Source organism: Anser brachyrhynchus, assembly GCF_964034855.1.
Source record: "Anser brachyrhynchus genome assembly, chromosome: 7".
NCBI classification, from domain to species: domain Eukaryota; kingdom Metazoa; phylum Chordata; class Aves; order Anseriformes; family Anatidae; genus Anser; species Anser brachyrhynchus.
Genome location: NC_137701.1, coordinates 35844562 through 35855906, shown reverse-complemented (window position 1 = coordinate 35855906; position 11345 = coordinate 35844562). Strand labels below are relative to the sequence as shown.

The following is an 11345-nucleotide window of genomic DNA, read 5'->3' as shown; positions in this document are numbered from 1 at the left end:
AGTCTGACGAAAAAATCGGTGGAGCTTCAGACCATTACCTGCTCCAGTGTGAACTTGCTCTGCTCTTACAAATTCCTTAAAGAAAATGTTGACCAGTCAACTCTACTGGCAGGCTTCGGGCTAGATCAGATGTCATCTCTCTTCCCTGACAGTGTATGAAGCTGCCGTGAAAGTTAACAAACTCTGACACGTATCAGTTGGGCAGAAGTAGACCCATGAGCCTACGCATGATACAGAGCGGCCTCGTCCCGGTGCATAATGAGGGAGGACACCGAGCTGGTGCTAATTTATCACGAATAAAGGCACGGATTGCTGTTTGCATGGCACAAAGCCTCTTCCTCCATAGCTGTGTCAGCAGAGCCTCCTGGTGGAGATGCGGCACATACCAGCAGAAGGAGCAGCTGCCGTCCTTACCTGCACGGGCACTGCTTGCCTTGCCTTGCCCAGGGGCTTCTCCTGGCAGGCTGCAAGTGCCAGGGGCATTGCTCGGCTGTAATCAGGTGCAAATGCAGCAGGTCAAACGCAGCATGAGGCCATGGCTGGGCAATCACTGCAAAAACACGTGTTGCAATCCACAGTTACAAACTCTTTGCTTAAAAACGCTGTCTGCATGGCCCAAAAAAAAAAAAAAAAAAAAAAAAAAAAAGCTTGCTGTCAACTTCCCTGTAATCACAGCTGCTGGTAGTGGTGTTGGGGAGGGGAGGGTGTGTTTGGAGGTGTTGTGCTTGTGGCAGGAAGCATGTGCAAAGCTTCCTGACCCTTATCTGTTTGCCTTGATATTTAGGTGCCTTCAGGAATTGATATAATTTCAGAGTAAAAAGGTCTCCCTGAAGGAAATTGTATTTTTCTTGGTTGTTGGGCTGGAAGCAATGCTTCTGTGAATGACCTGCTTGCATAGCTCAGTGTGATTTTCAGGACTGAGAAGGGTGAATGAATGCTGAAAACCCCTGGTTTAGAATGGCAAGTTACTGAAGTGAGCTGGAAACCTGCAAAAGGGTCCAGATTTGGTTTTGGGCTGAAGGAGGTTTTGTGGCAGGTAGACTGGAACCATTAGGTTTTGATAATAAGCTAAAAAGAACTGTTCTAGGAGACTATAAGGCTAAGAATGATGTGGAACTAAAGAGAATAAGTGAAAAAAGTGAGCAATATTAGTTAAAATCATATGTATGGAGGTATATGAAGTGTCATTACTTAATATAATGCCGATAAGTAATCTAGACAAATCAAATGTGCCTATAACAAGGAAAGACAAGTGAAGTAGTAGCAATTCTCTTGCTGCTCAAAAAGGGGAGCAGAAATCTGTATATGTATTCAAAGAGCATTAATCTATTCAATATGCCTCCTGGGTACTCTTACAGCTCTTACAAGCTGCAGGAAAGTGTATCTGGCTTCAGAAGAGGATGCTCGTGCTTTTCAGTTGATCTTGCTGAGACGAATAAACAAATAGGGCTGGGAGAATGGAAATGGTAGGTTGGTAGGGTCTTTTTGGAATTTAAACAAGTGAATTACTCAGTATGGAAAGACGGTGTCTGAGAATTGATGGAACCCTGCGGACTCACTATAAAGACCGGATATATATGAAAGAACGATAACATGTGAGAACTGAAGCTGAAAAGGCACACGGGTTTAAAGTGAAGCTGAAAATGCAACAGGATTGTGTCTTGTACTCCAAGTTGTTTGAAACTCTCAAGCATAAGCTTCTTAACATTTGCTGGAAGAAGACATGCTAAAGATTACCAGCCTGAAGGTATTAGGGTATGCAAGGCATTAGAAATGGTAATTATCATGACCTCATACATAAATAATCATTTAATAATACAGCTGATTGCTAGAGCCCAGTCAGTGTGCTGTCAGTGTAGAAAATACAAGATGAAAATTTCTAGAAGCAGCAACTGTCTTCAATCTAAGAACTTATAAAGAAAGGAAGCTTTGAAAAACAAAATGGCAAACATTATCAGGTTCCATAAAGAGGCAGCAAAGTTCACTAGGAGATGTTGAAAAAGAACCTTTAGGCAGGCTTTCAGACTCTGCAAAAGGGGAATGTTAATGGTAAGCTTATAAACAGAGCAGGACAGGGTTTTGATAATACTGGAAAATATCATTTCCTACCAGTACATTGCTGGTATCTATTCAGGTCAGTTGACTTCTAATTAGGTTCCCAAATGTGAATGCAAAGCTCTAATTGTAGTTGTATTCATGTTTGAAAAATTGGACTTAATCCATACAATTATTTAAAATATCTGTTTGGTTACCTTGTTTATTACTCTGTTTTCTGAAATCTCATCAGTTTTCTGCTTAGTATCTATTCTGGCACCATTTCCAGAACCAATGTCTCTATGGTGTAAGACGTGTAATAACTGGTAATTCGCTGTGCAGTTTGACAATAATTATTCATAGCTTTAGCATTTGCAACTTGATAGCCTATTGTAACAATATTGTTTAAAAGGTTCTTAAATAAACAATTCTGTAACTAAGCAATCATAATGAATTTACATAATGCGTGTTAAGTACATTTAATTTTTAATTTAAATGTAACTCCATTTAGAGTACCTCTGAAATCATTAATGGAAAGACAATGAAAAGTCATGAATGCTATTAATTGTGAGTAGAAGGCTATTTTTAGTCTCTGTTCCCCACAACCACAGAATACTTGCATAAAAAAGAAATTTGTTTGTTTCTGATAATAGGTCTTAGATCCTAGGTGGAGATTTCTACAGCAGAGGTATTTTAAAGGGGCAGTGCATATCCAGGTAAGACAAGAATTTCGTGGAAAATTCTAACACTTGATTACAAATGTTGTAGTTTGTTGTAAAAATTGTAGATTTTGCTTTTTAATTTCTAAATTATCTCAAATACTTAGGATGAAGTTGGTGTAAGAGTTAAACAAGGTAGTATTGAATAAAACATGGAAGTTTACATGCCTAAAGTAAAATTTTTCAGATTTTCTAACCTAACCAGTCTTTTCTGAGAGCAATACTAAGCTAGAAATGAATTGTCCAAGGTGTGAGTTTGTTTGGGGTGGTGGTGTTTTTTTTTTTTTTTTTTTTAAAAAAAAGGTATGCATAACCACATTCTCACACTACCCTATGAGTAGTCACAATTCAATGAATTAAGTTAGCTAGATACAGAATTTTGTGTTGGGTCAAGTCTTGTAATAATAATTTCAGAATTTACTTCCATATGTTTTTTGCTGTCTTCTTATTTTTGCTTATTACTGGGAGGCCAGCAGGGGCTTTGGTAGCTACTCTGTTAGATTCATTTTGTTTCAGACCTCAAACCAGTAATGTCTGCTTAACATTGCACATGAATTCCCCGCAGTTTCCTTGCAGGGTAGTAGGATTGTTGAAGTCTTTGCATTGTACAATTGTTCTACAGGAGATTTTTTTTTTCTGAGGACACTATTTTGTGTGTTGAAGAATAACTTCTTAGTTATATAAAAGAAACTTCTATACTTTCCATTGTTCACTGAAATTTCCAATTAGTGTCCACATCAGCTGGAGCTGGTGAGAGTTCTCTGTGAATTACAACATCGTGTTGAACTGCAGCAGTCCTGAAGGTGCTGTGTCAGAAGATCCAAAGCACTTCTCCCAAGCATAAATCTGCAATTGCATTTATTATAACACTCGAAATTGAGGTTTCCTTAGTTTTTTTTTTTCTAATGAGTTTTTTTTGTGTGTGTCCTCTCTTTATATTTGAGGATCAATAATACATATGGTGCCCAGAGGGTACATTTGTTTATGTTATGGAACATCTCATGAGCCGTCATTTCCAAGCTGCTGGTCTGCAAAGCCAAGCTGAGTAGATTTTCTAGTTTTCTTTTTAAATGTCACTGACTTCATTTCAGGTTTTTGTTGTTGCTGTTTGTTGTTGTTTTGCCTTTTTTTTTTTTAAGTATCTTGACAGCTACCTTTCTCTCTGTGTCTCTTTATTCATTTAGTATTTCTCTATAGCTTATAATCTTCCCCATAAAGATTGAAGGGCTATCCTCCTCTCACTCCTCCAAGGTAAAGAAATCCTGTAGTAGTTTGGGACATTAGAAGGTAGGCTGTTGAAATAAATGACTGAATGCGTTGGATTATTTTGCTTGTGATTAGTGACTTACGAGTGACTTCAGAAATGATCACATCTGATCATTACTTTTACTCCCCCTGTCCTCATGGACACTGCATCAGAGTTTGCATAAGGGAGCAGGATGAGGTCTCTGCACTCCTTCAAGATGTCTCTGCACTCCTTATAATCATCTAGTAGAGGGTGGGCAGTTGGATAGTTCTCAGTACCCAAATGGCATCTGGAAGACACTGAAGTGAGGAAGACTCAGCATTGTCTGACTGCATGGGAGCTTTCCACTCCAGGATAACTGGCATGCTTAAATGGAAGGCAGAGGGGTCCAAAAAGGAAGTAACTCTGCAGCCCAGGTTTGGCAAGTCATGCCAAAGAATTTCTAAAGCAGATGTTGCATTCAGATGTTTCACCTTCCTCTGCAAAAATATGTCATGTCATGGTCATGCAAGTGACCTATAGCTTTTCCTTATGACCTTGAGGTTTCCACTTGCTTTCCAGAGACTGTTCCTCTGGGCTGGACATGACTTTTGTGAACCTGTTATCTTATTCTACCCTAATTCAGCAATCATGTATTTCTTTTCACAGTATCACAGTATCACAGATTTCTAGGTTGGAAGAGACCTCAAGATCATCGAGTCCAACCTCCGACCTAACACTAAGTACTCCACTAAACCATATCGCTAAGCTCTACATCTAAACGTCTTTTAAAGACCTCCAGGGATGGTGACTCCACCACCTCCCTGGGCAGCCCGTTCCAATGCTTAATAACCCTTTCGGTAAAGAAGTTCTTCCTAACATCCAACCTAAAACTCCCCTGTCGCAACTTTCGCCCATTCCCCCTCGTCCTGTCACCAGGCACGTAGGAGAACAGACCAATCCCCACCTCTTTACAGCCTCCTTTAAGGTAACTGTAGAGAGCGATAAGGTCGCCCCTGAGCCTCCTCTTCTCCAGGCTGAACAACCCCAGCTCCCTCAGCCGCTCCTCGTAAGACTTGTTCTCCAGACCCCTCACCAGCTTGGTCGCCCTTCTCTGGACTCGCTCGAGCACCTCCATGTCCTTTCTGTAGTGAGGGGCCCAAAACTGAACACAGTACTCAAGGTGCGGCCTCACCAGAGCCGAGTACAGGGGCACAATCACTTCCCTAGACCTGCTGGCCACACTGCTTCTTATGCAGGCCAGGATGCTCTTGGCCTTCTTGGCCACCTGGGCACACTGCTGGCTCATATTCAGCCGACTATCAACCAGTACTCCCAGGTCCCTCTCGGCCAGGCAGCTTTCCAGCCACTCATCTCCCAGCCTGTAGCTCTGCTTGGGGTTGTTGCGCCCCAGGTGCAGGACCCGGCACTTGGCCTTGTTGAACTTGTTGAACTTTTCCTCCCATTGTGTTCATAGTTACATCTAAATGTTCACCCTGTGCTTCATTGGGGCAGCAATAGATGAGAGACAACCTACAAGTACCATACTGCAGCAGAGGAAGTTCTAGCTCCCTTTATAAAAGCACAGAAGGCCTCTACCTTCTTATTTAACAGTGCATCACCTACTCTGGATCTCAGACTCAATGTAAGAACTCCTTAAGCAGTGTTTGAGGATGGTTACTACTAATTCAGTAACTAATATCATGTAATCAGTCTCTAAAGTCAAGACTGAGGCTACTGATGTCAGTAACAGATCATTCATTCATTCATTCATTTTAGAGTTACTGAATCAATGTGGTTGGTATTTAGCTTGCGGAGGTGAAAAAGCTAACTCAGCCTTCATATACAGTGTTAACTGGGATTCTAACCAAGATCCCTTGTTTCATATTGCATTAGTGATTGATTCCGGGGAAATACTCTTGACTCTTTTGACTCTCTTGACTCTTTTCCTATTCTTCTCAGTTAAAGGTGGCCATATGAGTTGACACAAATGGAAGAATCGAAGAGAGGTAAGTGATAATGGTGGGAAATTCCTGTTGCTTATCTGTTTCTGCCAAGCTTCTTTTCCTTCAGATCTATTTCAGAAGGTCCCTTCTGCCAGTGTTTGCATGGGCCTGTTCTAAACATGGAGGACTGAAACCTTCCACAATGAGTGAAGTGCAAATGAGAGGCTTGTGGCATTGAGAACTTCTTGCAATGCTAATTGCTAACTTCCTGCAAAGTTAAACTGATTAAATAGTAAAAGAGCTACTACACCAAACCTAACTTTTATTCTGTCCATCTTGGATAATGCATCCTTTTTTAAAAAATATCTTAACACTGAATCCTGCTTAATTTAAAACACAAGCAATATAATCCTTTCTAAAATACTACTCAAGTCAGCTGGATTTTGTTGGGGCGTAGGAGGAATGGAGAGTTGCCTCTTGTGAGGACTTGTTCTTAAAACAAACTGCTGTTTGAGTGAAAGAAGTGGAGTTGAATAGATCACACTCTAAAAGCAGATCTAGTTATAAATTTTCCATGGACAGGCTTTCTTAGCCTGAGAGTACTCCTGTATTCTCTCCTTCCACCCTGAGGTTGTAATAACAGTTTTATACCTGGTGGAGAACGTGTTTAACTACCAGAGGCTGGAAAAACCACTCCTCTTTATAAACAGAGTGACTGCTGAAATAGTTGATATACTCTTCCTCCAGCATTTTGACTTTAACGCGTATGGTGTTCAAGTTTAATTTTTAAGCTGAGTTTCTTTTCAAAAGGCTGAATTTTATATTCTTATATATCGTTATATCCTTGCATAAGAATATTTTATATACTTATATATTTTTATATTCTTGCATTCAGAGGTATTCAGTATATTCCAATATCTAGAATTCATATTTGTTATATTTATAACATTTATATATTTATGAATTTGAAAGCCCAAATAGTTCAGAAATTGAGATACCGTAGTGGCATTTTGCTTTTTCTTAGCTTTAGGTAGCAGCAATTGTTGAGAAAACATCAACAATCAGAAGAGCAAAAAAACTTTTGTCACCAGTCAGCAACGTTTCTATGCAAGGTGATGTCTGCGGCTTATAACATACCTTCTGGATACCCCATCCCTGGAAGTGTTAAAGGCCAGGTTGGATGGGGCTTTGAGCAGCCTGGTCTGGTGGGAGGTGTCCCTGCCCGTGGGACAGATAAAGTAGACAGCACATAGATAAGTAGACAGATGCCCTGGGCAGAAAATCTCTTGCTTTAAGCTGAGGAAATGGATTTTGCTGTAGGCTTGATCTGGATTGGATCAACAGTGGTGCTGGTCCTCTGGGCTTATTCCTTATTCCTTATTCCTGACTAGCTCTGGATACCAAAAATGAATAACCTCTTTGGTCTCCAAATCAGGCAGACAATGTGTTAGCATGACTAAATCTCTCTGCAGTAGTCTCCTCCTGAAGGGAAGCTGGGAAGGGAAGGAATCCTGGAGCAGAAGCAGTCATTCATTTCCATCTACTCTTCTAGGAATCGCAGAGAATAAATTCTTACCAAAGACTAGCTTGTTGATTGATTTTGAACCTACCCATAGTACACTGACTTAGAGAAGTTACAAACTGGGGAACTCAGTCTTTTTCCAAAACAAACTTCATGTGGTACCGCCTTTCTTGTCTCTTTCTTTTAATAGTCAGAGCATCTGTTCTAGTAAGGACCTGAAAGAAATGCCCCTTTTAACTATTGTTCAGTCTTAAGGAATCTCTTCCTTCATCCCACGTGAAAAACTTACTAAAGTTAAGCAACATGAGACTTGAGAATGCAAAAATCTTGGTATCTATGGCTGAGAAGTCTATCTGCAATCTGCAATGATTTAGGATAAGGATTTCTAGTCTGGATCTGTTTTGTTGCATATTGTAACTTGTACAGCTAGGTTTGCACAGACAACTTGTTTCAATAGATCATTTCTCTCTGTTACTGTCTCTAGATTTGTTCTGTTGTAGAAGTCTGGAATTTTTTTCCTTTTTTTTTCTTTTTTTTTTTTAGGTGAGAAATGTAATAAGCTCACATCAAAGCTGTTCTTTCATCTGTCTGTTTTGACTCTCAAAGATGAGTCAGAGGACACCCACACATACGCTTAAATCAGATCCACTGTTGTGAGTGGATTTGGACCATCCATTAAAGAAAAAGACTCCACAAAGAAGGCTGACAAACTAGCCAGGCATCTGATTAGGCACAGAATAATTTCAATGGCTAATCAAACGAATGAATCCTTACTTGATTACATCTCAGTTTTGTATCAGCTAATCACGAAACCAGAAAATACACTAATGGATGCTGGTTTCTTATAGCACCTGTTCACAGGTACAATTGCTGTAATTTGGGAAGGAGAAGGGAGGGGGCAGCACTGATTTCCTAATCAAGATCTGAGACAAGTAGCAAGCTCTGATATTCTTAATGCAATAGGTCGTTTTTCTCCAGAAGAAAACCATAACTTTTCCAGGACTTGGAGCTAAGCTAGCAGTAGGATGCTGTTATCACTCCCCCACATCCCAGAGTGCACTTTTTTTTTTTTTACACATATATGTTGCTCCTCAGGAAACCTTCTGCATCACATGGTGAAAAGAGGCATGCTTGGGACATTCTCAAAAAGTAAGACACCTCTCAGGTCTTCTTCCATACTCTACCCTGCGGATATCAGCAGGGGCAAGAAAAGTCCTTGCAGAAAAGCAGAATGATTTTGAAGTGTGTGTGTTTGCATATGTTTTGTTCTTTTGGTACTCCTGGTTTCTCAGGGGCTTTAATCTCAGACAAAAGGATCACAAGTTATCACATGGGGGGCGGGGGATGAAGATTTCTGAATGCCCTCCACCAAGGTCTCTGACTTAAAAGAGCAGAAATCTGTAGGAATGATTTTAGTCTTTGGAAAGTCCCACTGTGCTAGGTGATAGTAAAGGAAGCAGCAGTCCCTGCCCCTGAGACTCTACTTTGCAAGACTGCGTATGTTTTATTTTCGTATATAAAGGTAGCAGAGGGAGAATGTTGGGGGGGGGGGAAAAAGTAGACAAAAACATTGGATTCTGCTTTTAATATAGCCTGGAACTGACAGCTCTTCATTGTATGGATATGAGTTTTGGTACTAAATTGTGAACAAGATCTGACATCTGTCTCCACAGTGATTTCCACAAAACGAAATAATTCTGGAAGTTTTTATTTGCTATGTTGCCTCTTGTAAACTACCTCATGAGAAACAGATGGAAAAAAAGGTGGGCCTTGATCCCTGAAAAGTAGCTCCAGTGCTTACAGGAAGATAGCCAGCCTCCTCCTGCTGTACAGCCCCACAGTTTCACTAGTGTCAGGATTGCTGTGTTGAGTTTGGGCTAGTGCATTAGACTGAAATGATTGCTAACAGAGCACAGTGCTTAGAGGAATGGCATTAAAACATCTGCCAATCAATACTGTCCATTTCTTTGAAGAACTCTTAGTTTAATGCTGCTTACCTACATACACAGTATCTCCAAAGTCTAAGTAGAGAAAATAGAGAGACCAAGGGCAGCTGGATTAGCAGTATTAAGCCATGGTCAATCTACTGCATGCATTTTAAAGGATTCTGTGAAAGTAGAGCCCTAGGTTCTCTGCAGGGTAAATCAGGGTAGATCCATTCAAATTGGCAGAACTGTGATGATTTATACAGGCTGAGGACTGTCCCCAAGCCTTCCAGCAACTGCCATTTTAAATGGTAGCTTTTGATCTGTCTTTTAAAATACTAAGCCACCAGACAGAATGCATTTAAATTATCAGTGGTGATCAATATATGAGATATATCATAAATCTTTCCTAAACACCATTCAGCTGAATTTCCTGTATTGGCTTAAAATACATTCATCTTGAATCTTCTTTAACTTTTCATACAGGCTCATAAATTGTGGGAAAATAAATAGTATTTGAAAAGACAAACTTAGATAAACACTTCATTAAAAAGGTAGGATGTTACTATTTTTCATTTTGTTGCTTGTTTGTCTAAAAATAAATAAATAAAACAAATACACTATCCGAAGTGTCTAAAGTTATCGGAGGGTAAAACTGATTTGCTAGAATCACATCTGGTGTTGTGTTTAGGATTTTTTCCTACCTCCAGGCTTAAAAGAAGACAATGAAGGGCCCTTTCTGCAGGGAACTGAACCCTTTATCAGAGGAGTTAAGTAAACTTGTGACCTCTTTTAGAGGCATTAAAGAATGCCTGGTACCTCAAAGCAGACGCTTGGTATTTCTCAGGATCTTTACATTGTATGAATAGAAGTATAACTGTGTTCACAGTCATAAGCATTTTTTTTAATTGTTCTATTTGTTTGTGATATGAATTTGAATAAGATGTTCAGGGTATATGGAAGATTTTTACTGTAAAACAGTGATGCTGTTCTTGAAGAATTTCAGAGGTGTAGGAAGGAAAATGTTTCTTTCCATGCTGTCATAACTTGAAGTGTTGCCTTCGTACTCCTGGCCTACTTAGACCTTCTTCACTTTGGTCTTTTGCCCGTGTACCTGAGGCCACTACCTTCTGTGCTGCACAGACCACTGGTTCTCACAACCATGCTTCTAATTCTGAACACCATGCTTCTTCACTGCCCTTCTTCCTGTCCTTTCATATCTGGACATCTCTTATCACGATGCTCTGACCATTGTGCTAGTGCTAATCATTTCATGTCTTCCAGAACTGCCTATCCCTTATCAGTATCAGGAATATTTTCTTAGGGATGATTTTCGAGGTCATTGCTCTTGCTTGGTTCAAATTCCTCTCCCCCATTTCTTTCACACCGAATTGAAGAAATAATTTCTGAGCTTGGTTTCCTAGAGATTCTTTAGAAAGCAGAGGAAGTAAAGGAGTAAGCCAACTGATAAACATTGGGAGGCTTTGTCTATGTTCTATCCCTTTCATCTCCTTGCACGCTAACAGAGAAATAAGAAGTGACAGGGGAAAGGAATGACTGTTAGCTACAGTTTTGAGATGTGATGTCCACAAGCACCCTCAGTTGCATACTTGCTCCTTGTAGAGAAAATAATCCACCAGCGTGCTGACTGACTAATTTGCTTTACGCAGTACCTAGCAAACAGCAGTCATAGACCAGAACCCTCTGTGCTTGCTGCTCTGTTAACAAAAGGAAAAATGTTTAGAAGACGGTCATCACTACCAGAGCCTACATCCAAAGTGTAAGGCAGGAGACAACAGATGGAGATGGACAGATGGCGAAGTGCAAAGAAACTACTAAACAGTTGATAAGCGTGAAGGCAAACGGTATCAGCACACCAGCTGCCTAACATTTGTCCTTTATAGGTGTCAAGCCAAGGAACAATGTAAGAATAGTTTTGAAGGATAATGGGATAGCTCTGTGGATGCTTAGGGA

At 40.2% G+C, this 11345-nt stretch overlaps 1 long non-coding RNA gene across 4 annotated transcripts; it reads left to right on the top strand.

Moving 5' to 3' along the window:
- The first annotated feature begins 647 nt into the window (after window positions 1-647).
- On the top strand, window positions 648-10920 carry LOC308198230. Of its 4 annotated transcripts, none has more exons than XR_013953757.1 (5): window positions 648-1776; window positions 2688-2750; window positions 5941-5987; window positions 6949-7036; window positions 7990-10920. It is a non-coding gene; the product is annotated as an uncharacterized lncRNA (long non-coding RNA). The 4 variants fall into 4 exon arrangements; XR_013953758.1 differs by having other exon boundaries at window positions 648-2049; XR_013953760.1 differs by having other exon boundaries at window positions 648-2134.
- The last annotated feature ends 425 nt before the right edge of the window (window positions 10921-11345 follow it).